The 25,930-nt window shown below is 50.8% G+C and overlaps 1 protein-coding gene across 4 annotated transcripts in view; it reads right to left on the minus strand.

Moving 5' to 3' along the window:
• LOC132814029 (zinc finger and BTB domain-containing protein 39-like) overlaps positions 1-25,930 on the minus strand; it is a 153,158-nt gene that overhangs the window by 7,436 nt on the left and 119,792 nt on the right. The gene's annotated exons all lie outside the window — the stretch shown is intronic.

Consider the following 25,930-nt stretch of genomic DNA (forward strand, 5'->3'; position numbering starts at 1 on the left):
CCCCAGGGCATCAATGTGGACTTCATCAGTTTCTTCATTTCCCCTTCCCTCACCTCACCTTTCAATTCAACACTGTCCCCATGACCTGCCCTACCTGCCTATTTTCCTTTCCACTATTCACTCTTCTCTGACCTATCACATTCATCCCCACCCCCATTCACCCATTATACTCTTTGCTACCTTCATCCACCCTGCCCTCTGACCTATCACCTTCATCCCCACCCCATTCACCCATTATACTCTTTGCTACGTCCCTCCACCCTCCTCTCTGACCCATCACCTCCATCCCCACCCTCATTCACCTATGCCTTCTCCCCATGCCCACCCCCTCTTATTTATCTCTCCACTCTGCAGACACCCTGCCTCTATTCCTGATGAAGGGCTTTTGCCCGAAACATCAATTTTTCTGCTCCTTAGTTGCTGCCTGACCTGCTGTGCTTTTCCAGCACCACTCTAATCTAGGCCCATTGCTTAGGGATAGTCAACAAAGCTTTATGCAAGGGATTGAATTTCCTGAAGAAGTAACAAAGGAGATTGGTGAGGACAAAGCAGTGACGTGATGTATATGGATTTCAGTAATGTGTTCAACAAGACTCCTAAAGACTCCTAATGTTAGCAAAGTGAGATCACACGGAATACAGGGAGAATTAGCTATTTAGATACAGAGCTGACTTGAATTAGAAGATGGGGATAGTTTTCAGATTGAAGACCTGTGATTAATGTGCACAAGGGCCAGTGCTGGGTCCACTGTTTTTCATCATTTATATAAATGATTTGGATGTGGATATATGAGGTTTAGTTAGTACGTTTGCAGATTACACCAAAATTAGAGGTGTAGTGGACTGCGAAGGTTACCTCAGTGTACAACAGGATCCTGATCCAATCAGCCAAGGAATGGCAGATGTATTTAACTTAAAGAAATGTGAGGTGCAGCATTTTGGAAAGGTATCTGAGCAGGACTTAATGTAAGTCTCTGCAGAGTGTTGCTGAACAGAGATCTTGGAGTGCATGTTTATAGTTCGTTGAAAGTGGAATCTCAGGTGAACAGGATGGTAAAGAAAGTATTTGGTAGGCTTTCCATTACTGGTCAGAGCATTGTTACAGGAGTTGGGAGATCATGTCATGGCTGTACAGAACATTGATTAGCTACTTTAGGAATACTGTGTTTATTCTGATCTTGCTGCTGTAAGACGCTGTGAAACTTGAAAGGGTTTAGAAAAGATTTACAAGGATGTTGTCAAGATTGGAAGATATGAACTACAGGAAGAGCGTGAATAGGCTGAGTCTGTTATCCTTGCAGCTTTGGAGTCTGAGGGGTATCCTTATAGGTTTATAAAATCACGAGAAGCATGGATAGGATGAACAGACAAAGTTTTTCCCTTGGGGTGCGAGAGTCCAGAACTAGAAGTGCATAGGTTTAATGTAAGAGTGGAAAGATATAAAAGGTACCCAGGAGCAACTCTACAGAGGTGGTACATGTATGGAACAAGCTGCCATAGGAAGTGGTGGAGGCTGATACAATTATAACATTTAGAAGGCACCTGGATGGGATCATGAAAAAGAAGGGTTTAGAAGGATATGGGCAACTAGATTAATTTAGGATATATGGGTCAGCATGGACAGGCTAGAACGAAGGGTCCGCTTCTGTGTTATACAGCTCTATGATCCTATGATGATGTAATTCACATTATACGTTATGGTTTAAAATAACTGCAACAAGTTGGTTGAACATGATTTCTATTTATAAATCCAAGCCACACATTCCCAATTACCTTGACTCATTCAAAAACTTTAAACTATAATAAAAATAAAGGTAACAAAAGCAGCAAGTGGTTAAGACACCTGCCTCACAGTGCCAGAGGCCCATGCTGGATTCCAGACACAGATGACTGTTCATGTGAGTTTGAGCATTCACTCTATGCCTACATAGGTTAGCTCTGGGTGTTCCAGTTTCCTACCACAGACCAAAGATGTGCAGGTAAGGGTGGGATTGGCCATACTAAATTGACCCGTAGTGCACAGGGATGTACAGGTTAGGGTGAGATTGGCCATGCTAAGTTGTCCCATAGTATCCAGGGATGAAGAAGTTAGGGTGGGATTGGCTGTGTTAAATTGTCCCGTAGTGGCCAGGGATGTGCAGGTTAGAGTGGATTGGCTATGCTATACTATACCTTAGTGCCCAGGACTGTGCAGGTTAGAGTGGTGGCCATGCTAAATTGTCCCGTAATGCCCAGGGTGAGCAGGTTAGGGTGGGATGGCTGTGCTAAACTATACCGTAGTGCCCAGGGATGTGCAGGTTAGGGTGGATTGGCCATGCTAAACTGTCCCATAGCGCCCAGGGATGTACAGGTTAGGGTGGATTGGCTGTGCAAAATTGTCCTGTAGTTCCCAGGGATGTGCAGGTCAGGGTGGATTGGCTGTGCTAAATTGTCCTGTAGTGCCCAGGGATGTGCAGATTAGGGTAGACTGGCTGTCTAAATTGTCCTGTAGTGCCCAGAGTTGTGCAGGATAGGGTGGACTGGCTGTGCTAAATTGACCCGTGGTTTGCAGGGATCTGCAGGTTATGGTGGATTGGCCATGCAAAATTGTCCCCATAGTGCCCAGAGATGTGCAGATTTGGGTGGATTGGCTGTGCTAAATTGTCCCGTAGTACCCAGGATATGCAGGTTAGGGTGGGATTGGCTGTGCTAAATTGTCCAGTAGTGCCCAGGGATGTGCAGGTTAGAGTGGATTGGCCGTGCTAAATTGTCCCATAGTGCCCAGAGATGTGCAGGTTAGCCGTGCTAAATTTTCCCCGTAATGCCCAGGGATGTGCAGGTTAGCCGTGCTAAAATTTTCCCGTAGTGCCCAGGGATATGCAGGATAGGGTGGGATTGGCTGTGCTAAATTGTCCCGTAGTGCCCAGGGATGTGCAGGTTAGGGTGGATTTTTCTATGCTAAATTGTCCCTTTGTGCCCAGGGATGTGCAGGTTTGGGTGGATTGGCCGTGCTAAATTGTCCAGGGAAGTGCAGGTTAGGGTGGGATTGGCTGTGCTAAATTGTCCCGTAGTGCCCTGGGATGGGCAGGTTAGGGTGGATTGATGTGCTAAATTGCCCCGTAGTGCCCAGGGATGGGCAGGTTAGGGTGAATTGGCCATGCTAAAATGTCCCATCGTGCCCAGGGATGTGCAGGTTAGAGTGGATTGGCCGTGTTAAATTGTCCCTAGTGTCCAGGGATGTGCAGGTTAGGTTGGATTGGCCATGATATATTTTTCATGAGTGCCATGGCTTGTGCAGGTTAGGATAGATTGGCTGTGCTAAATTGTCCTGCATTTCGCAGGGATGTGCAGGTTAGGGTGGATTGGCTGTGCTAAATTGTCCATTAGTGCCTAGGTATGTGCAGGTTAGAGTGGACTGGCTGTGCTAAATTGTCCCGTAGTGCCCTGGAACGTGCAGATTAGGGTGGGATTGGCTATAGTAAATTGTCCTCTAGAGCTCAGGGATGTGCAGGTTAGGGTGGATTGGCCATGCTAAATTGTCCGGTAGTGCCCTGGGATGGGCAGGTTAGGTGGGACTGGCTGTACTAAATTGTTCTGTAGAGCTCAGGGATGTGCAGGTTAGGGTGGGATTGGCTGTACTAAATTGCTTGGTAGTGCCTAGGGATGTACAGGTTCGAGTGCGATCGGCCGTGATAATTGTCCTGTAGCACCCAGGCTAAATTGGCCCATAGTGCCCAGGGATCTGCAGGTTAGGGTATGACTGGCCGTGATAATTGTCCCGTAGTGCCCAGGGATGTGCACGTTAGAGTGGATTGGCTGTGCTAAATTGTCCCGTAGTGCACAGGGATGTGCAGTTTAGGGTGCAATTGGCCGTGATACTAGTCCTGGAGTGTGCAGGTTAGGGTGCGATTGGCCGTGCAAAATTGTACGCGTAGTGGCCAGGGATTGGCAGGTTACGGTAGATTGGCCATGCTAATTTGTCCCATGCTGCCCAGGGTGTGCAGGTTAGAGTGATTGGCCGTGCTAAATTGTCCCCATAGGGGCCACGGATGTGCAGGTTAGGGGTGGGTTTGGCCATGCTAAATTGTCCCTGTGGTGTCTAGGGATGTGCAGGTTAGGGTGGTTTGACCGTGCTAAATTATCCAGTAGTGCCCTGGGATGTAAAGGTTACGGTGGATTGGCCGTGCTAAATTGTCCCCGCATTGCCCAGGTATGTGCAGGTGAGGATGGGATTGACCATGCTAAATTGCCCTGTAGTGTCCAAGGATGGGCAGATTAGAGTGGTGGCCATGCTAAATTACCCCTTAGTGCTCTGGGATGTGCAGGTTAGGGTGGAGTGAACATGCTAAAATCTCCTGTAGAGCCCAGGGTGAGCAGGTTAGGGTGGGAAGGCTGTGCTAAATTATACCGTAGTGCCCAGGGATGTGCAGGTTAGGGTGGATAGGCTGTGCTAAATTGTCCCATAGCGCCCAGGGATGTGCAGGTCATGATGGGGTGGCCGTGCTAAATTGTCCAGTAGTGCCTAGGGATGTGCAGATTAGGGTGGATTGGCCATGCAAAACTGTCCCCGTAGTGCCCAGAGATGTGCAGTTAGGGTGCGACTGACGTGATAATTGTCCCATAGTGCCCAGGGATGTGCAGCTTAGGGTGGGTTTGGCTGAGCTAAATTGTCTCTGTAGTGCCCAGGGATGTGCAGATTTGGGTGGACTGGCTGTGCTAAATTGTCCCATAGTACCAAGGGATGTGCAGGTTACAGTGGATTGGCTGTTCTAAATTGTCCCCGTAGTGCCCAGGGATGTGCAGGTTAGGGTGGGATTGGCCATGCTAAATTGTCCCATAGTGCCCAGAGATGTGCAGGTTAGCCGTGCTAAATTTTCCCCGTAATGCCCAGGGATGTGCAGGTTAGCCGTGCTAAAATTTTCCCGTAGTGCCCAGGGATATGCAGGATAGGGTGGGATTGGCTGTGCTAAATTGTCCCGTAGTGCCCAGGGATGTGCCGGTTAGGGTGGATTTTTCAATGCTAAATTGTCCCTTTGTGCCCAGGGATGTGCAGGTTTGGGTGGATTGGCCGTGCTAAATTGTCCAGGGAAGTGCAGGTTAGGGTGGGATTGGCTGTGCTAAATTGTCCCGTAGTGCCCTGGGATGGGCAGGTTAGGGTGGATTGATGTGCTAAATTGCCCCGTAGTGCCCAGGGATGGGCAGGTTAGGGTGAATTGGCCATGCTAAAATGTCCCATCGTGCCCAGGGATGTGCAGGTTAGAGTGGATTGGCCGTGTTAAATTGTCCCTAGTGTCCAGGGATGTGCAGGTTAGGTTGGATTGGCCATGATATATTGTTCATGAGTGCCATGGGTTGTGCAGGTTAGGATAGATTGGCTGTGCTAAATTGTCCTGCATTTCGCAGGGATGTGCAGGTTAGGGTGGATTGGCTGTGCTAAATTGTCCATTAGTGCCTAGGTATGTGCAGGTTAGAGTGGACTGGCTGTGCTAAATTGTCCCGTAGTGCCCTGGAACGTGCAGATTAGGGTGGGATTGGCTATAGTAAATTGTCCTCTAGAGCTCAGGGATGTGCAGGTTAGGGTGGATTGGCCATGCTAAATTGTCCGGTAGTGCCCTGGGATGGGCAGGTTAGGTGGGACTGGCTGTACTAAATTGTTCTGTAGAGCTCAGGGATGTGCAGGTTAGGGTGGGATTGGCTGTACTAAATTGTTTGGTAGTGCCTAGGGATGTACAGGTTCGAGTGTGATCGGCCGTGATAATTGTCCTGTAGCACCCAGGCTAAATTGCCCCATAGTGCCCAGGGATCTGCAGGTTAGGGTATGACTGGCCGTGATAATTGTTCCGTAGTGCCCAGGGATGTGCACGTTAGAGTGGATTGGCTGTGCTAAATTGTCCCGTAGTGCACAGGGATGTGCAGTTTAGGGTGCAATTGGCCGTGATACTAGTCCTGGAGTGTGCAGGTTAGGGTGCGATTGGCCGTGCAAAATTGTACGCGTAGTGGCCAGGGATTGGCAGGTTACGGTAGATTGGCCATGCTAATTTGTCCCATGCTGCCCAGGGGTGCAGGTTAGAGTGATTGGCCGTGCTAAATTGTCCCCATAGGGGCCACGGATGTGCAGGTTAGGGGTGGGTTTGGCCGTGCTAAATTGTCCCTGTGGTGTCTAGGGATGTGCAGGTTAGGGTGGTTTGACCGTGCTAAATTATCCGGTAGTGCCCTGGGATGTAAAGGTTACGGTGGATTGGCCGTGCTAAATTGTCCCCGCATTGCCCAGGTATGTGCAGGTGAGGATGGGATTGACCATGCTAAATTGCCCTGTAGTGTCCAAGGATGGGCAGATTAGAGTGGTGGCCATGCTAAATTACCCCTTAGTGCTCAGGGATGTGCAGGTTAGGGTGGAGTGCACGTGCTAAAATCTCCTGTAGAGCCCAGGGTGAGCAGGTTAGGGTGGGAAGGCTGTGCTAAATTATACCGTAGTGCCCAGGGATGTGCAGGTTAGGGTGGATAGGCTGTGCTAAATTGTCCCATAGCGCCCAGGGATGTGCAGGTCATGATGGGGTGGTGTGATAAATTGTCCAGTAGTGCCTAGGGATGTGCAGATTAGGGTGGATTGGCCGTGCTAAATTGACCCGTTGTTTCCATGGATGTGCAGGTTATGGTGAATTGGCCATGCAAAATTGTCCCCGTAGTGCCCAGAGATGTGCAGTTAGGGTGCGACTGGCGTGATAATTGTCCCATAGTGCCCAGGGATGTGCAGCTTAGGGTGGGTTTGGCTGAGCTAAATTGTCTCTGTAGTGCCCAGGGATGTGCAGATTTGGGTGGACTGGCTGTGCTAAATTGTCCCATAGTACCAAGGGATGTGCAGGTTACAGTGGATTGGCTGTTCTAAATTGTCCCCGTAGTGCCCAGGGATGTGCAGGTTAGGGTGGGATTGGCCGTGCTAAACTGTCCCTGTAGTGCTTTGGGATGTGCAGGTTAGGGTGGATTTTCCTATGCTAAATTGTCTCTTTGTGCCCAGGGATGTGCAGGTTAGGGTGGATTGGCTGTGCTAAATTGTCCCCGCAGTGTCCAGGGATGTGCAGGTGAGGGTGCGATTGACCGTGCTAAATTGTCCCGGAGTGCCCAGGGATGTGCAGGTTAGGATGGGATTGGCCGTGCTAAATTTTCCCGTAGTGCCCAGGGATGTGCAAGTTAGGGTGTACTGGCTGTGCTAAATTGGCCCATAGTGTCCAGGACGAACAGGTTAGGGTGGGATTGATTGTGTTAAATTGTCCCGTAGAGGCCATGGATGCGCAGATTAGAGTGGATTGGCCGTGCTAAATTGTCTCCGCAGTGTCCAGGGATGTGCACGTTAGGGTGGGATTGACCGTGCTAAATTGTCCCGTAGTGTCCAGGCATGTGCAGGTGAGTGTGGGATTGTCCGTGCTAAATTGTCCCGTAGTGCCCAGGGATGGGCAGGTTAGGGTGTACTGACCGTGCTAAATAGTCCCGCGGTGCTCAGGGATGTGCAGGTTAGGTTGGATTGGCCGTGCTAAATTGTCCCGTAGTGCACAGGGATATGCAGGTTAGGATGGATTGGCCGTGCTAAATTGTCCCGTAGTGCACAGGGATATGCAGGTTAGGATGGGTTAGCCGTGCTAAATTGTCCCGTAGTGCCCAGGGATGTGCAGGTTAGGGTGGGATTGGCCGTGCTAAATTGGCCCATAGTGTCCAGTGACGAACAGGTTAGGCTGTGTTTGGCTGTGTTAAATCGCCCAAAGTGGCCATGGATGTACAGATTGGCCGTGCTAAATTGTCCCGTAGTGCCCAGGGATATGCAGGTTAGGATGGATTGGCCGTGCTAAATTATCCCTTAGTACCAAGGGATGTGCAGGTTAGAGTGTTGACCGTGCTAAATTGTCCCGCAGTGCCCAGGGTGAACAGGTTAGGGTAGGATGGCTGTGCTAAATTATACTGTAGTGCCCAGGGATGTGCAGGTTAGGATGGGATTGGCTGTGCTAAATTGTCCCATTTTGCCCAGGGATGTGCAGGTTAGATTGGATTGGCTATGCTACATTGTCCATGAGTTCCAAGTGATGTGCGGGTTAGGATGGATTGACTGTGTTAAATTGTCCTGCAGTTCCCAGGGTGGTCCAGGTTAGGGTGGATTGGCTGTGCTAAATTGTCCCGTAGTGCCCAGGGATGTGCAGGTTAGTGTGGGATTGGCCGTGCTAAATTGTCCCCGTAGTACCCAAGGTTTTGCAGGTTGCATGGATTGGCCAGGCTAAACTGTTCCGTAGTGCCCAGGAATGTGCAGGTAAGGGTGGATTGGCCATGCTGAATTGTCCCCATAGTGCCCAGGGATGTGCAAGTTAGGGTGGATTGGCCGTGCTAAATTGTCCCTTAGTGCCCAGCAATGAATAGGGTGGATTGGACATGCTAAAATGTCCTGTAGTTTCTATGGATGTGCAGGTACGGTGGATTGGCCATGTTAAATTGTCCTGTATTGCCCACGGATTTGCAGGTTAGGATGGGATTGGCCGTGCTAAATTGTCCCGTAGTGCCCAGAGATGTGCAGGTTACGGTGGATTGACCGTGCTGAATTGTCCCGTAGTGCCTAGGGGTGTACAGGTTAGGGTGGACTGGCGGTTCTCAATTGTCCTGTAGTGCCCAGCGCAGTGTAGGTTAGGGTGGGATTGGCCGTGCTAAATTGTCCCCGTAGTGCCCAGCGATGTTCAGGTTACAGTGGATTGGCCGTGTTAAATTGTTCCCATAGTGCCCTGCGATGTACTTGTTTGGGTGGAATTGGCCGTGCTAAATTGTCTTCCTAGTGCCCAGGGATGTGCAGGTTAGGGTGCGATTGGCTGTGCTAGATTGTTCCTAGTGCTCTGGGATAGAACATAGAATATACAAAGATACAGCGCAGTACAGGCCCTTCGGCCCTCGATGTTGCGCCGACCGAATCCTACCTAACCTACACTAGCCCAATAACTTCCAAATGCCTATCAATGCTCGCTTAAATGACCATAAAGAAGGAGAGTTCACCACTGCTACTGGCAGGGCATTCCATGAACTCACAACCCGCTGTGTAAAGAAACTACCCCTAACATCTGTCCTATACCTACCACCCTTTAATTTAAAGTTGTGTCCCCTAGTAACACCTGACTCCATTAGCGGTAAAAGGTTCTCAGTGTCGACCCTATCTAAACCCCTAATCATCTTATACACCGCTATCAAATCTTCCCTAAACCTTCTCTTCTCCAATGAGAACAGCCCCATGTGCCTCAGCCTTTCCTCATAAGATTTTCCTATCATTCCAGGCAACATCCTGGTAAACCTCCTCTGCACTCGTTCCAATGCCTCCACATCCTTCCTGTAGTATGGCGACCAAAACTGCACACAATACTCCAGATGAGGCCGCACCAGAGTCTTATACAGTTGCAACATGACCTCAGGACTCCGGAACTCAATTCCTCTACCAATAAAGCCCAGTACACCATATGCCTTCCTCACAGCACTATTTACCTGGGTGGCAACTTTCAGAGATCTGTGTACATGGACACCAAGATCCCTCTGCTCATCCACACTACCAAGTAGCCTACCATTAGCCCAGTAATCCATCTTCTTGTTACTCCTACCAAAGTGAATGACTTCAGACTTAGCTACATTGAATTCCATTTGCCACATTTCTGCCCAGCTCTGCAACTTATCTATATCCCGCTGTAACCTACCACTTCCTTCCTCACTATCCACAACTCCACCGACTTTTGTGTCATCCGCAAACTTACTCACCCAGCTTTCAAGCCCTTCCTCTAGATCATTTATAAAGATAACAAAAAGCAATGGTCCCAAAACAGATCCTTGTGGTACACCGCTAGTAACTGCACTCCAAGATGAACATAGTCCATCAACTACTACCCTCTGTCTCCTTCCAGCCAGCCAATTCCTAATCCAAACCTCTAATGTATCCTCAATGCCACACCTCCGTAGTTTTAGCATTAGCCTATCATGGGGAACCTTATCGAACGCCTTACTAAAATCCATATACACAACATCTACTGCTTTACCCTCGTCCACTTCCTTAGTCACCTTCTCAAAGAACTCAATAAGGTTTGTGAGGCACGACCTGCCCTTCACAAAACCATGCTGGCTATCCTTGATCACGTTATTCCTATCCAGATGTTCATAAATCTTATCCCTTACCATTCTCTCTAAGACTTTGCCCACCACTGAAGTCAGACTCACTGGCCTATAGTTACTAGGGCTATCCCTACTCCCTTTCTTGAACAAGGGGACCACATTCGCTATCCTCCAGTCCTCTGGTACTATTCCCGTTGACAATGACAACATAAAAATCCAGGCCAATGGCTCTGCTATCTCCTCCCTAGCTTCCCATAGGATCCTAGGGTAAATGCCATCAGGCCCAGGAGACTTATCTATTTTCATCCTCTCCAATATTCCCAGAACCTCTTCCCTGCATATTTCCAGGCCATCCATTCTAATCATTTGTGACTCCATATTCACATCAGCAACAGTGTCCTGTTCCTGAGTGAATACTGATGAAAAGTATTGATTTAGTGTCTCTCCAATCTCCTCCGCCTCCACACACAACTTCCCACTACTATCCTTGACTGGACCGATACCTACCCTAGTCATCCTTTTATTCCAGACATACCTATAGAAAGCCTTTGGGTTTTCCCTAATCCTACCAGCTAAAGACTTTTCATGTCCCCTTCTCACTTCTCTTAGCTCTCTCTTTAGATCCTTCCTGGCTACCTTATAACTCTCTATCGCCCCAACTGAACCTTCACGCCTCATCTTTACATATGCCGCCTTCTTCCCTTTCACAAGGGATTCCAATTCCTTACTAAACCACGGCTGCCTCACAAGGCCCTTTACATCATGCCTGACTGGTACATACTTATCGAGGACACGTAGTAGCTGCTCCTTGAACAATCCCCACATCTCATTAGTGTTCTTCTCTTGAAGCCTGTTTATCCAATCCACACATCCTAAGTCATGCCTCACTGCATCATAATTTCCCTGCCCCCAGCTATAACTCTTGCCCTGCGGCGCACACTTATCCCTCTCCATCACTAAAGTAAAAGTCACCGAGTTGTGGTCACTGTCCCTGAAGTGCTCACCTACCTCCAAGTCTAACACCTGGCCTGGTTCATTACCTAGAACCAAATCCAGTATAGCCTCACCTCTTGTTGGCCTGTCTACATATTGTGTCAGGAAACCCTCCTGCACACATTGGACAAACACCGACCCATCTAATGAACTCGAGCTATAGCTCTCCCAGTCAATATCTGGGAAGTTAAAGTCCCCCATAACAACCACCCTGCTACCTTCACTCTTTTCCTGAATCATCCTCGCAATATTATCCTCTACTTCTCTAGGATGAGTAGGTTAGGGTGGATTGGCCGTGCTAAATTGTCCCAGTAGTGCCCTGGGATGTGCTGGTTAGGGTGGGATTGGCTGTGCTAAATTGTCCCCGCAGTGCACAAGGTTGTGCAGGTTAGTGTGGTTTGGCCATGCTAATTTGTCCCGTTGTGCCCAGTGATGTGCTGGTTAGGGTGGATTGGCCATGCTAAATTGTCATCGTAGTGGCCAGAAATGTGCAGGTTAGGGTGGATTGGCCATGCCAAATTGTCCCCATAGTGCCCAGGGACGTGCAGGTTTGGTCAGGCTAAATTGTCCCCTGGTGCCCAGGCATGTGCAGGTTAGGGAGGATTGGCCACGCTAAATTGTTCCTGTTGTTTCCAGGGATGTGCAGGTTAGGGTGGGACTGGCCGTGCTAAGTTTTCCCGTAGTGCCCTGGGATGGGCAGGTTAGGGTGGATAGGCTGTGCTAAATTGTCCCATAGCGTCCAGGGATGTGCAGGTCATGATGGGGTGGCCGTGCTAAATTGTCAGTAGTGCCTAGGGATGTGCAGATTAGGGTGGATTGGCCGTGTTAAATTGTCCCTAGTGTCCAGGGATGTGCAGGTTAGGTTGGATTGGCCATGATATATTGTTCATGAGTGCCATGGGTTGTGCAGGTTAGGATAGATTGGCTGTGCTAAATTGTCCTGCATTTTGCAGGGATGTGCAGGTTAGGGTGGATTGGCTGTGCTAAATTGTCCATTAGTGCCTAGGTATGTGCAGGTTAGAGTGGACTGGCTGTGCTAAATTGTCCCGTAGTGCCCTGGAACGTGCAGATTAGGGTGGGATTGGCTATAGTAAATTGTCCTCTAGAGCTCAGGGATGTGCAGGTTAGGGTGGATTGGCCATGCTAAATTGTCCGGTACTGCACAGGGATGTGCACGTTAGAGTGGATTGGCTGTGCTAAATTGTCCCGTAGTGCACAGGGATGTGCAGGTTAGAGTGGATTGGCCATGCTAAATTGTCCGGTAGTGCCCTGGGATGGGCAGGTTAGGTGGGACTGGCTGTACTAAATTGTTCTGTAGAGTTCAGGGATGTGCAGGTTAGGGTGGGATTGGCTGTACTATATTGTTTGGTAGTGCCTAGGGATGTACAGGTTCGAGTGCGATCGGCCGTGATAATTGTCCTGTAGCACCCAGGCTAAATTGTCCCATAGTGCCCAGGGATCTGCAGGTTAGGGTATGACTGGCCGTGATAATTGTCCCGTAGTGCCCAGGGATGTGCACGTTAGAGTGGATTGGCTGTGCTAAATTGTCCCGTAGTGCACAGGGATGTGCAGTTTAGGGTGCAATTGGCCGTGATACTAGTCCTGGAGTGTGCAGGTTAGGGTGCGATTGGCCGTGCAAAATTGTCCCCATAGGGGCCACGGATGTGCAGGTTAGGGGTGGGTTTGGCCGTGCTAAATTGTCCCTGTGGTGTCTAGGGATGTGCAGGTTAGGGTGGTTTGACCGTGCTAAATTATCCGGTAGTGCCCTGGGATGTAAAGGTTACGGTGGATTGGCCGTGCTAAATTGTCCCCGCATTGCCCAGGTATGTGCAGGTGAGGATGGGATTGACCATGCTAAATTGCCCTGTAGTGTCCAAGGATGGGCAGACTAGAGTGGTGGCCATGCTAAATTACCCCTTAGTGCTCAGGGATGTGCAGTTAGGGTGCGACTGGCGTGATAATTGTCCCATAGTGCCCAGGGATGTGCAGGTTAGGGTGGGTTTGGCTGAGCTAAATTGTCTCTGTAGTGCCCAGGGATGTGCAGATTTGGGTGGACTGGCTGTGCTAAATTGTCCCATAGTACCAAGGGATGTGCAGGTTACAGTGGATTGGCTGTTCTAAATTGTCCCCGTAGTGCCCAGGGATGTGCAGGTTAGGGTGCGATTGGCCGTGCAAAATTGTCCCCACAGGGGCCACGGATGTGCAGGTTAGGGGTGGGTTTGGCCGTGCTAAATTGTCCCTGTGGTGTCTAGGGATGTGCAGGTTAGGGTGGTTTGACCGTGCTAAATTATCCGGTAGTGCCCTGGGATGTAAAGGTTACGTGTGGATTGGCCGTGCTAAATTGTCCCCGCATTGCCCAGGTATGTGCAGGTGAGGATGGGATTGACCATGCTAAATTGCCCTGTAGTGTCCAAGGATGGGCAGATTAGAGTGGTGGCCATGCTAAATTACCCCTTAGTGCTCAGGGATGTGCAGTTAGGGTGCGACTGGCGTGATAATTGTCCCATAGTGCCCAGGGATGTGCAGCTTAGGGTGGGTTTGGCTGAGCTAAATTGTCTCTGTAGTGCCCAGGGATGTGCAGATTTGGGTGGACTGGCTGTGCTAAATTGTCCCATAGTACCAAGGGATGTGCAGGTTACAGTGGATTGGCTGTTCTAAATTGTCCCCGTAGTGCCCAGGGATGTGCAGGTTAGGGTGGGATTGGCCGTGCTAAACTGTCCCTGTAGTGCTTTGGGATGTGCAGGTTAGGGTGGATTTTCCTATGCTAAATTGTCTCTTTGTGCCCAGGGATGTGCAGGTTAGGGTGGATTGGCTGTGCTAAATTGTCCCCGCAGTGTCCAGGGATGTGCAGGTGAGGGTGCGATTGACCGTGCTAAATTGTCCCGGAGTGCCCAGGGATGTGCCGGTTAGGATGGGATTGGCCATGCTAAATTTTCCCGTAGTGCCCAGGGATGTGCAAGTTAGGGTGTACTGGCTGTGCTAAATTGGCCCATAGTGTCCAGGACGAACAGGTTAGGGTGGGATTGATTGTGTTAAATTGTCCCGTAGAGGCCATGGATGTGCAGATTAGAGTGGATTGGCCGTGCTAAATTGTCTCCGCAGTGTCCAGGGATGTGCACGTTAGGGTGGGATTGACCGTGCTAAATTGTCCCGTAGAGTCCAGGCATGTGCAGGTGAGTGTGGGATTGTCCGTGCTAAATTGTCCCGTAGTGCCCAGGGATGGGCAGGTTAGGGTGTACTGACCGTGCTAAATTGTCCCATTTTGCCCAGGGATGTGCAGGTTAGATTGGATTAGCCATGCTATATTGTCCATGAGTTCCAAGGGATGTGCGGGTTAGGATGGATTGACTGTGCTAAATTGTCCTGCAGTTCCCAGGTTGGTCCAGGTTAGGGTGGATTGGCTGTGCTAAATTGTCCCGTAGTGCCCAGGGATGTGCAGGTTAGTGTGGGATTGGCTGCGCTAAATTGTCCCCGTAGTACCCAAGGTTTTGCAGGTTGCATGGATTGGCCAGGCTAAATTGTTCCGTAGTGCCCAGGAATGTGCAGGTAAGGGTGGATTGGCCATGCTGAATTGTCCCCATAGTGCCCAGGGATGTGCAAGTTAGGGTGGATTGTCCGTGCTAAATTGTCCCGTAGTGCCCAGGGATGGGCAGGTTAGGGTGTACTGACCGTGCTAAATAGTCCCGCGGTGCTCAGGGATGTGCAGGTTAGGTTGGATTGGCCGTGCTATATTGTCCATGAGTGCCATGGGATGTGCGGGTTAGTATGGATTGGCCGTGCTAAATTGACCCGTAGTGCACAGGGATATGCAGGTTAGGATGGATTGGCCGTGCTAAATTGTCCGGTAGTGCACAGGGATATGCAAGTTAGGATGGATTGGCAGTGCTAAATTGTACCGTAGTGCCCAGGGATGTGCAGGTTAGGGTGGGATTGGCTGTGCTAAATTGGCCCATAGTGTCCAGGGACGAACAGGTTAGGCTGTGTTTGGCTGTGTTAAATCGCCCAAAGTGGCCATGGATGTACAGATTGGCCGTGCTAAATTGACCCGTAGTGCACAGGGATATGCAGGTTAGGATGGATTGGCCGTGCTAAATTGTCCCGTAGTGCACAGGGATATGCAAGTTAGGATGGATTGGCCGTGCTAAATTGTCCCGTAGTGCCCAGGGATGTGCAGGTTAGGGTGGGATTGGCCGTGCTAAATTGGCCCATAGTGTCCAGTGACGAACAGGTTAGGCTGTGTTTGGCTGTGTTAAATCGCCCAAAGTGGCCATGGATGTACAGATTGGCCGTGCTAAATTGTCCCGTAGTGCACAGGGATATGCAGGTTAGGATGGATTGGCCGTGCTAAATTATCCCTTAGTACCAAGGGATGTGCAGGTTAGAGTGGTGACCGTGCTAAATTGTCCCGCAGTGCCCAGGGTGAACAGGTTAGGGTAGGATGGCTGTGCTAAATTATACTGTAGTGCCCAGGGATGTGCAGGTTAGGGTGGGATTGGCCGTGCTAAATTGTCCCAGTAGTGCCCAGGGATGTGCAGGTTAGGATGCGATTGGCCGTGCTAAACTGTCCCGTTGTGCCCAGGGATGTGCAGGTCAGTGTGGGATTGGCTGTGCTAATCTGTCCCCGCAGTGCACAAGGTTGTGCAGGTCAGTGTGGGATTGGCCATGCTAATTTGTCCCGTTGTGCCCAGTGATGTGCTGGTTAGGGTGGATTGGCCGTGCTAAATTGTCATCGTAGTGGCCAGGAATGTGCAGGTTAGGGTGGATTGGCCATGCCAAATTGTCCCCATAGTGCCCAGGGACGTGCAGGTTTGGCCAGGCTAAATTGTCCCCTGGTGCCCAGGCATGTGCAGGTTAGGGAGGATTGGCCATGCTAAATTGTTCCTGTTGTTTCCAGGGATGTGCAGGTTAGGGTGGGACTGGCCGTGCTAAATTTTCCCGTAGTGCCCAGGGATGTGCAGGTTAGTGTGGGATTGGCTGTGCTAAATTGTCCCTGTAGTGCCCAAGGTTTTGCAGGTTGCATGGATTGGCCAGGCTAAATTGTCCCATAGTGCTCAGGGATGTGCTGGTTAGGGTGGATTGACCCTGCTAAATTGTACCTTAGTGCCTAGGAATGTGCAGGTTAGGGTGGATTGGCCAGGCAAAATTGTCCCCATAGTGCCCAGGGATGTGCAAGTCAGGGAGCGAGTGGCCCTGATCCTTGTGTTGTAGTGCCCAGGGATGTGCAGGTCAGAGTGGGATTGGCCATGCTAAATTGTCCCGTAGTGCCCAGGCATATGCAGTTTAGGGTGGATTGGCAGTGCTAAATTGTACCGTAGTTCCTAGGGATTAGTAGTTCAGGCTGGGTTTGGCCATGATAAATTGTCCTGCTAATGCCCAGGAATGTGCAGATGAAGGTGGATAGGCCATGCTAAATTGTCCCTTAGTGTGGTGGGATGTGCAGGTTAGGGTGGATTGTCCGTGCTGAATTGTCTTGTAGTGCCCTGGAATATGAAGGTTTGGTTGGATTGGCCGTGTTAAATTGTCCTGTAGTGCCCAGGGATGTGCAGGTTAGGGTGGATTGGCCATGCTAAATTGTACCTTAGTGCCTAGGGATGTGCAGGTTAGCGTGAATTGGCCGTGCTAAATTCTCCTCGTAGTGCCCAGGGATGTGCAGGTTAGAGTGGATTGGCCGGGTTAAATTGTACCTTAGTGCCTAGGGATGTGCAGGTTAGGGTGGATTGGCAGTGCTAAATTGTCCCGTAGTGCCCAGGGATGTGCAGATTAAGGTGGATAGGCCGTGCTAAATTGTCCCTTAGTGTGGTGGGATGTGCAGGTTAGGGTGGATTGTCCGTGATGAATTGTCCTGTAGTGCCCAGGGATACGCAGGTTAGGGTGGATTAGCCGTGCTAAATTGTCCCGTACTGCCCAGGGATGTGCAGGTTAGGATGGATTTGGTGTGCTAAATTGTCCTGTACTGCCCAGGGATGTGCAGGTTAGAGAGGGATTGCCCAAGTTAAATTGTCCCGTAGTGCCCAGGGATGGGCCGGTTAGGGTGGATTGGCCATGCTAAATTGTTCCTGTTGTCCCAGGGATGTGCAGGTTAGCGTGGGACTGGCCTTGCTAAATTATCCCGTAGTGCCCAAGGATGTGCAGGTTAGTGTGGGATTGGCTGTGCTAAATTGTCCCCGTAGTGCCCAAGGTTTTGCAGGTTGCATGGATTGGCCAGGCTAAATTGTCCCATAGTGTCCCGGGATGTGCTGGTTAGTGTGGATTGGCTGTCGTAAAATGTCCCCCCAGTGCCCAGGGACGTTCAGGTTTGTCCGTGCTAAATTGTCCCGTAGTGTCCAGGGATGTGCAGGTTAGGGTGGATTGGCCGTGCTAAATTGTACCTTAGTGCCTAGGGATGTGCAGGTTAGGGTGAATTGGCCGTGCTAAATTGTCCTCGTAGTGCCAGGGATGTGCAGGTTAGGGTGGATTGGCTGTGCTAAATTGTACCTTAGTGCCTAGAGATGTGCAGGTTACTGTGGGTGTGGCCGTGTTAAATTGTCCCCCTAGTGCCCAGGGCTGGGCAGATTAAGGTGGACAGGTCATACAAAATTGTCCCGTAGTGTCAGGCATGAGCAGGTTAGGGGCGACTGTCTGTGCTAAATTGTCCCGTAATGCCCTGCGATATGCCCAGGGATGTGCAGGTTAGGGTGGGATTGGCCGTGCTAAATTGTCCCAGTAGTGCCCAGGGATGTGCAGGTTAGGATGCGATTGGCAGTGCTAGATTGTCCCGTAGTGCCCAGGGATAAGCAGGTTAGTGTGGGATTGGCCGTGCTAAATTGTCCCGTTGTGCCCAGGGATGTGCAGGTCAGTGTGGGATTGGCTGTGCTAATCTGTCCCCGCAGTGCACAAGGTTGTGCAGGTTAGTGTGGTTTGGCCATGCTAATTTGTCCCGTTGTGCCCAGTGATGTGCTGGTTAGGGTGGATTGGCCGTGCTAAATTGTCATCGTAGTGGCCAGGAATGTGCAGGTTAGGGTGGATTGGCCATGCCAAATTGTCCCCATAGTGCCCAGGGACGTGCAGGTTTGGCCAGGCTAAATTGTCCCCTGGTGCCCAGGCATGTGCAGGTTAGGGAGGATTGGCCATGCTAAATTGTTCCTGTTGTTTCCAGGGATGTGCAGGTTAGGGTGGGACTGGCCGTGCTAAATTTTCCCGTAGTGCCCAGGGATGTGCAGGTTAGTGTGGGATTGGCTGTGCTAAATTGTCCCTGTAGTGCCCAAGGTTTTGCAGGTCGCATGGATTGGCCAGGCTAAATTGTCCCATAGTGCTCAGGGATGTGCTGGTTATGGTGGATTGACCCTGCTAAATTGTACCTTAGTGCCTAGGAATGTGCAGGTTAGGGTGGATTGGCCAGGCTAAATTGTCCCCATAGTGCCCAGGGATGTGCAAGTCAGGGAGCGAGTGGCCCTGATCCTTGTGTTGTAGTGCCCAGGGATGTGCAGGTCAGAGTGGGATTGGCCATGCTAAATTGTCCCGTAGTGCCCAGGCATATGCAGTTTAGGGTGGATTGGCAGTGCTAAATTGTACCGTAGTTCCTAGGGATTAGTAGTTCAGGCTGGGTTTGGCCATGATAAATTGTCCTGCTAATGCCCAGGAATGTGCAGATGAAGGTGGATAGGCCATGCTAAATTGTCCCTTAGTGTGGTGGGATGTGCAGGTTAGGGTGGATTGTCCGTGCTGAATTGTCTTGTAGTGCCCTGGAATATGAAGGTTTGGTTGGATTGGCCGTGTTAAATTGTCCTGTAGTGCCCAGGGATGTGCAGGTTAGGGTGGATTGGCCATGCTAAATTGTACCTTAGTGCCTAGGGATGTGCAGGTTAGCGTGAATTGGCCGTGCTAAATTCTCCTCGTAGTGCCCAGGGATGTGCAGGTTAGAGTGGATTGGCCGGGTTAAATTGTACCTTAGTGCCTAGGGATGTGCAGGTTAGGGTGGATTGGCAGTGCTAAATTGTCCCGTAGTGCCCAGGGATGTGCAGGTTAGGGTGGATTGTCCGTGATGAATTGTCCTGTAGTGCCCAGGGATACGCAGGTTAGGGTGGATTAGCCGTGCTAAATTGTCCCGTACTGCCCAGGGATGTGCAGGTTAGGATGGATTTGGTGTGCTAAATTGTCCAGTAGTGCCCAGGGATGTGCGGGTTAGAGAGGGATTGCCCAAGTTAAATTGTCCCGTAGTGCCCAGGGATGGGCCGGTTAGGGTGGATTGGCCATGCTAAATTGTTCCTGTTGTCCCAGGGATGTGCAGGTTAGCGTGGGACTGGCCTTGCTAAATTATCCCGTAGTGCCCAAGGATGTGCAGGTTAGTGTGGGATTGGCTGTGCTAAATTGTCCCCGTAGTGCCCAAGGTTTTGCAGGTTGCATGGATTGGCCAGGCTAAATTGTCCCATAGTGTCCCGGGATGTGCTGGTTAGTGTGGATTGGCTGTCGTAAATTGTCCCCCCAGTGCCCAGGGACGTTCAGGTTTGTCCGTGCTAAATTGTCCTGTAGTGTCCAGGGATGTGCAGTTTAGGGTGGATTGGCCGTGCTAAATTGTACCTTAGTGCCTAGGGATGTGCAGGTTAGGGTGAATTGGCCGTGCTAAATTGTCCTCGTAGTGCCCAGGGATGTGCAGGTTAGGGTGGATTGGCCGTGCTAAATTGTACCTTAGTGCCTAGAGATGTGCAGGTTACTGTGGGTGTGGCCGTGTTAAATTATCCCCCTAGTGCCCAGGGCTGGGCAGATTAAGGTGGACAGGTCATACAAAATTGTCCCGTAGTGTCAGGCATGAGCAGGTTAGGGTCGACTGTCTGTGCTAAATTGTCCCGTAATGCCCTGCGATATGCAGGTTAGGGTGGGATTGGCCGTGCTAAAATGTCCTATAGTGCACAGGGAATGTGCAGGTTTGGGTGGATTGGCCGTGCTAAATTTTTGAAAAGTGCCCAGGGATGTGTGGGTTAGGGTGGGATTGGCCATGCTAAATTGTCCCGAAGGGCCCAGGGATGTGCAGGTTTGGGGGGACTGGCCCTGCTAAATTGTTTAGTAGTGCCCAGGGATATGCAGTTTTGGGTGGATTGGCTGTGCTAAATTGCTCCATAGTACCCAGGTAAGTGCAGGTTAGAGTGGATTGGCCGTGCTAAATTGTCCCGTAGTGTACAGAGATGTGCAGGTTACAGTGGACTGGGCATGCTAAGTTGTCCCCGCAGTGGACAGGGATGTGCAGGTTAGGGTGGATTGCTAATGCTAAATTGTTCCCGTAGTGCCCAGGGATGTGCAGGTTAGGGTGGATTGGCCATGCTAAACTGTCCCATAGCGCCCAGGGATGTACAGGTTAGGGTGGGTTGGCTGTGCAAAATTGTCCTGTAGTTCCCAGGGATGTGCAGGTCAGGGTGGATTGGCTGTGCTAAATTGTCCTGTAGTGCCCAGGGATGTGCAGATTAGGGTAGACTGGCTGTCTAAATTGTCCTGTAGTGCCCAGAGTTGTGCAGGATAGGGTGGACTGGCTGTGCTAAATTGACCCGTGGTTTGCAGGGATCTGCAGGTTATGGTGGATTGGCCATGCAAAATTGTCCCCATAGTGCCCAGAGATGTGCAGGTTTGGGTGGATTGGCTGTGCTAAATTGTCCCGTAGTACCCAGGATATGCAGGTTAGGGTGGGATTGGCTGTGCTAAATTGTCCAGTAGTGCCCAGGGATGTGCAGGTTAGAGTGGATTGGCCGTGCTAAATTGTCCCATAGTGCCCAGAGATGTGCAGGTTAGCCGTGCTAAATTTTCCCCGTAATGCCCAGGGATGTGCAGGTTAGCCGTGCTAAAATTTTCCCGTAGTGCCCAGGGATATGCAGGATAGGGTGGGATTGGCTGTGCTAAATTGTCCCGTAGTGCCCAGGGATGTGCAGGTTAGGGTGGATTTTTCTATGCTAAATTGTACCTTTGTGCCCAGGGATGTGCAGGTTTGGGTGGATTGGCCGTGCTAAATTGTCCAGGGAAGTGCAGGTTAGGGTGGGATTGGCTGTGCTAAATTGTCCCGTAGTGCCCTGGGATGGGCAGGTTAGGGTGGATTGATGTGCTAAATTGCCCCGTAGTGCCCAGGGATGGGCAGGTTAGGGTGAATTGGCCATGCTAAAATGTCCCATCGTGCCCAGGGATGTGCAGGTTAGAGTGGATTGGCCGTGTTAAATTGTCCCTAGTGTCCAGGGATGTGCAGGTTAGGTTGGATTGGCCATGATATATTTTTCATGAGTGCCATGGGTTGTGCAGGTTAGGAAAGATTGGCTGTGCTAAATTGTCCTGCATTTCGCAGGGATGTGCAGGTTAGGGTGGATTGGCTGTGCTAAATTGTCCATTAGTGCCTAGGTATGTGCAGGTTAGAGTGGACTGGCTGTGCTAAATTGTCCCGTAGTGCCCTGGAACGTGCAGATTAGGGTGGGATTGGCTATAGTAAATTGTCCTCTAGAGCTCAGGGATGTGCAGGTTAGGGTGGATTGGCCATGCTAAATTGTCCAGTAGTGCCCTGGGATGGGCAGGTTAGGTGGGACTGGCTGTACTAAATTGTTCTGTAGAGCTCAGGGATGTGCAGGTTAGGGTGGGATTGGCTGTACTAAATTGCTTGGTAGTGCCTAGGGAAGTACAGGTTCGAGTGCGATCGGCCGTGATAATTGTCCTGTAGCACCCAGGCTAAATTGCCCCATAGTGCCCAGGGATCTGCAGGTTAGGGTATGACTGGCCGTGATAATTGTCCCGTAGTGCCCAGGGATGTGCACGTTAGAGTGGATTGGCTGTGCTAAATTGTCCCGTAGTGCACAGGGATGTGCAGTTTAGGGTGCAATTGGCCGTGATACTAGTCCTGGAGTGTGCAGGTTAGGGTGCGATTGGCCGTGCAAAATTGTACGCGTAGTGGCCAGGGATTGGCAGGTTACGGTAGATTGGCCATGCTAATTTGTCCCATGCTGCCCAGGGTGTGCAGGTTAGAGTGATTGGCCGTGCTAAATTGTCCCCATAGGGGCCACGGATGTGCAGGTTAGGGGTGGGTTTGGCCGTGCTAAATTGTCCCTGTGGTGTCTAGGGATGTGCAGGTTAGGGTGGTTTGACCGTGCTAAATTATCCGGTAGTACCCTGGGATGTAAAGGTTACGGTGGATTGGCCGTGCTAAATTGTCCCCGCATTGCCCAGTTATGTGCAGGTGAGGATGGGATTGACCATGCTAAATTGCCCTGTAGTGTCCAAGGATGGGCAGATTAGAGTGGTGGCCATGCTAAATTACCCCTTAGTGCTCTGGGATGTGCAGGTTAGGGTGGAGTGAACATCTCCTGTAGAGCCCAGGGTGAGCAGGTTAGGGTGGGAAGGCTGTGCTAAATTATACCGTAGTGCCCAGGGATGTGCAGGTTAGGGTGGATAGGCTGTGCTAAATTGTCCCATAGCGCCCAGGGATGTGCAGGTCATGATGGGGTGGCCGTGCTAAATTGTCCAGTAGTGCCTAGGGATGTGCAGATTAGGGTGGTTTGGCCGTGCTAAATTGACCCGTTGTTTCCATGGATGTGCAGGTTATGGTGAATTGGCCATGCAAAACTGTCCCCGTAGTGCCCAGAGATGTGCAGTTAGGGTGCGACTGACGTGATAATTGTCCCACAGTGCCCAGGGATGTGCAGCTTAGGGTGGGTTTGGCTGAGCTAAATTGTCTCTGTAGTGCCCAGGGATGTGCAGATTTGGGTGGACTGGCTGTGCTAAATTGTCCCATAGTACCAAGGGATGTGCAGGTTACAGTGGATTGGCTGTTCTAAATTGTCCCCGTAGTGCCCAGGGATGTGCAGGTTAGGGTGGGATTGGCTGTGCTAAATTGTCCAGTAGTGCCCAGGGATGTGCAGGTTAGAGTGGATTGGCCGTGCTAAATTGTCCCATAGTGCCCAGAGATGTGCAGGTTAGCCGTGCTAAATTTTCCCCGTAATGCCCAGGGATGTGCAGGTTAGCCGTGCTAAAATTTTCCCGTAGTGCCCAGGGATATGCAGGATAGGGTGGGATTGGCTGTGCTAAATTGTCCCGTAGTGCCCAGGGATGTGCAGGTTAGGGTGGATTTTTCTATGCTAAATTGTCCCTTTGTGCCCAGGGATGTGCAGGTTTGGGTGGATTGGCCGTGCTAAATTGTCCAGGGAAGTGCAGGTTAGGGTGGGATTGGCTGTGCTAAATTGTCCCGTAGTGCCCTGGGATGGGCAGGTTAGGGTGGATTGATGTGCTAAATTGCCCCGTAGTGCCCAGGGATGGGCAGGTTAGGGTGAATTGGCCATGCTAAAATGTCCCATCGTGCCCAGGGATGTGCAGGTTAGAGTGGATTAGCCGTGTTAAATTGTCCCTAGTGTCCAGGGATGTGCAGGTTAGGTTGGATTGGCCATGATATATTTTTCATGAGTGCCATGGGTTGTGCAGGTTAGGATAGATTGGCTGTGCTAAATTGTCCTGCATTTCGCAGGGATGTGCAGGTTAGGGTGGATTGGCTGTGCTAAATTGTCCATTAGTGCCTAGGTATGTGCAGGTTAGAGTGGACTGGCTGTGCTAAATTGTCCCGTAGTGCCCTGGAACGTGCAGATTAGGGTGGGATTGGCTATAGTAAATTGTCCTCTAGAGCTCAGGGATGTGCAGGTTAGGGTGGATTGGCCATGCTAAATTGTCCGGTAGTTCCCTGGGATGGGCAGGTTAGGTGGGACTGGCTGTACTAAATTGTTCTGTAGAGCTCAGGGATGTGCAGGTTAGGGTGGGATTGGCTGTACTAAATTGCTTGGTAGTGCCTAGGGATGTACAGGTTCGAGTGCGATCGGCCGTGATAATTGTCCTGTAGCACCCAGGCTAAATTGCCCCATAGTGCCCAGGGATCTGCAGGTTAGGGTATGACTGGCCGTGATAATTGTCCCGTAGTGCCCAGGGATGTGCACGTTAGAGTGGATTGGCTGTGCTAAATTGTCCCGTAGTGCACAGGGATGTGCAGTTTAGGGTGCAATTGGCCGTGATACTAGTCCTGGAGTGTGCAGGTTAGGGTGCGATTGGCCGTGCAAAATTGTACGCGTAGTGGCCAGGGATTGGCAGGTTACGGTAGATTGGCCATGCTAATTTGTCCCATGCTGCCCAGGGTGTGCAGGTTAGAGTGATTGGCCGTGCTAAATTGTCCCCATAGGGGCCACGGATGTGCAGGTTAGGGGTGGGTTTGGCCGTGCTAAATTGTCCCTGTGGTGTCTAGGGATGTGCAGGTTAGGGTGGTTTGACCGTGCTAAATTATCCGGTAGTGCCCTGGGATGTAAAGGTTACGGTGGATTGGCCGTGCTAAATTGTCCCCGCATTGCCCAGTTATGTGCAGGTGAGGATGGGATTGACCATGCTAAATTGCCCTGTAGTGTCCAAGGATGGGCAGATTAGAGTGGTGGCCATGCTAAATTACCCCTTAGTGCTCTGGGATGTGCAGGTTAGGGTGGAGTGAACATGCTAAAATCTCCTGTAGAGCCCAGGGTGAGCAGGTTAGGGTGGGAAGGCTGTGCTAAATTATACCGTAGTGCCCAGGGATGTGCAGGTTAGGGTGGATAGGCTGTGCTAAATTGTCCCATAGCGCCCAGGGATGTGCAGGTCATGATGGGGTGGCCGTGCTAAATTGTCCAGTAGTGCCTAGGGATGTGCAGATTAGGGTGGTTTGGCCGTGCTAAATTGACCCGTTGTTTCCATGGATGTGCAGGTTATGGTGAATTGGCCATGCAAAACTGTCCCCGTAGTGCCCAGAGATGTGCAGTTAGGGTGCGACTGACGTGATAATTGTCCCATAGTGCCCAGGGATGTGCAGCTTAGGGTGGGTTTGGCTGAGCTAAATTGTCTCTGTAGTGCCCAGGGATGTGCAGATTTGGGTGGACTGGCTGTGCTAAATTGTCCCATAGTACCAAGGGATGTGCAGGTTACAGTGGATTGGCTGTTCTAAATTGTCCCCGTAGTGCCCAGGGATGTGCAGGTTAGGGTGGGATTGGCCGTGCTAAACTGTCCCTGTAGTGCTTTGGGATGTGCAGGTTAGGGTGGATTTTCCTATGCTAAATTGTCTCTTTGTGCCCAGGGATGTGCAGGTTAGGGTGGATTGGCTGTGCTGAATTGTCCCCGCAGTGTCCAGGGATGTGCAGGTGAGGGTGCGATTGACCGTGCTAAATTGTCCCGGAGTGCCCAGGGATGTGCCGGTTAGGATGGGATTGGCCATGCTAAATTTTCCCGTAGTGCCCAGGGATGTGCAAGTTAGGGTGTACTGGCCGTGCTAAATTGGCCCATAGTGTCCAGGACGAACAGGTTAGGGTGGGATTGATTGTGTTAAATTGTCCCGTAGAGGCCATGGATGCGCAGATTAGAGTGGATTGGCCGTGCTAAATTGTCTCCGCAGTGTCCAGGGATGTGCACGTTAGGGTGGGATTGACCGTGCTAAATTGTCCCGTAGTGTCCAGGCATGTGCAGGTGAGTGTGGGATTGTCCGTGCTAAATTGTCCCGTAGTGCCCAGGGATGGGCAGGTTAGGGTGTACTGACCGTGCTAAATAGTCCCGCGGTGCTCAGGGATGTGCAGGTTAGGTTGGATTGGCCGTGCTATATTGTCCATGAGTGCCATGGGATGTGCGGGTTAGTGTGGATTGGCCGTGCTAAATTGTCCCGTAGTGCACAGGGATATGCAGGTTAGGATGGATTGGCCGTGCTAAATTGTCCCGTAGTGCACAGGGATATGCAGGTTAGGATGGATTGGCCGTGCTAAATTGTCCCGTAGTGCCCAGGGATGTGCAGGTTAGGGTGGGATTGGCCGTGCTAAATTGGCCCAGAGTGTCCAGGGACGAACAGGTTAGGCTGTGTT

The sequence above is a fragment of the Hemiscyllium ocellatum genome, unplaced genomic scaffold (assembly GCF_020745735.1).
Source record: "Hemiscyllium ocellatum isolate sHemOce1 unplaced genomic scaffold, sHemOce1.pat.X.cur. scaffold_633_pat_ctg1, whole genome shotgun sequence".
NCBI classification, from domain to species: Eukaryota; Metazoa; Chordata; class Chondrichthyes; order Orectolobiformes; family Hemiscylliidae; genus Hemiscyllium; species Hemiscyllium ocellatum.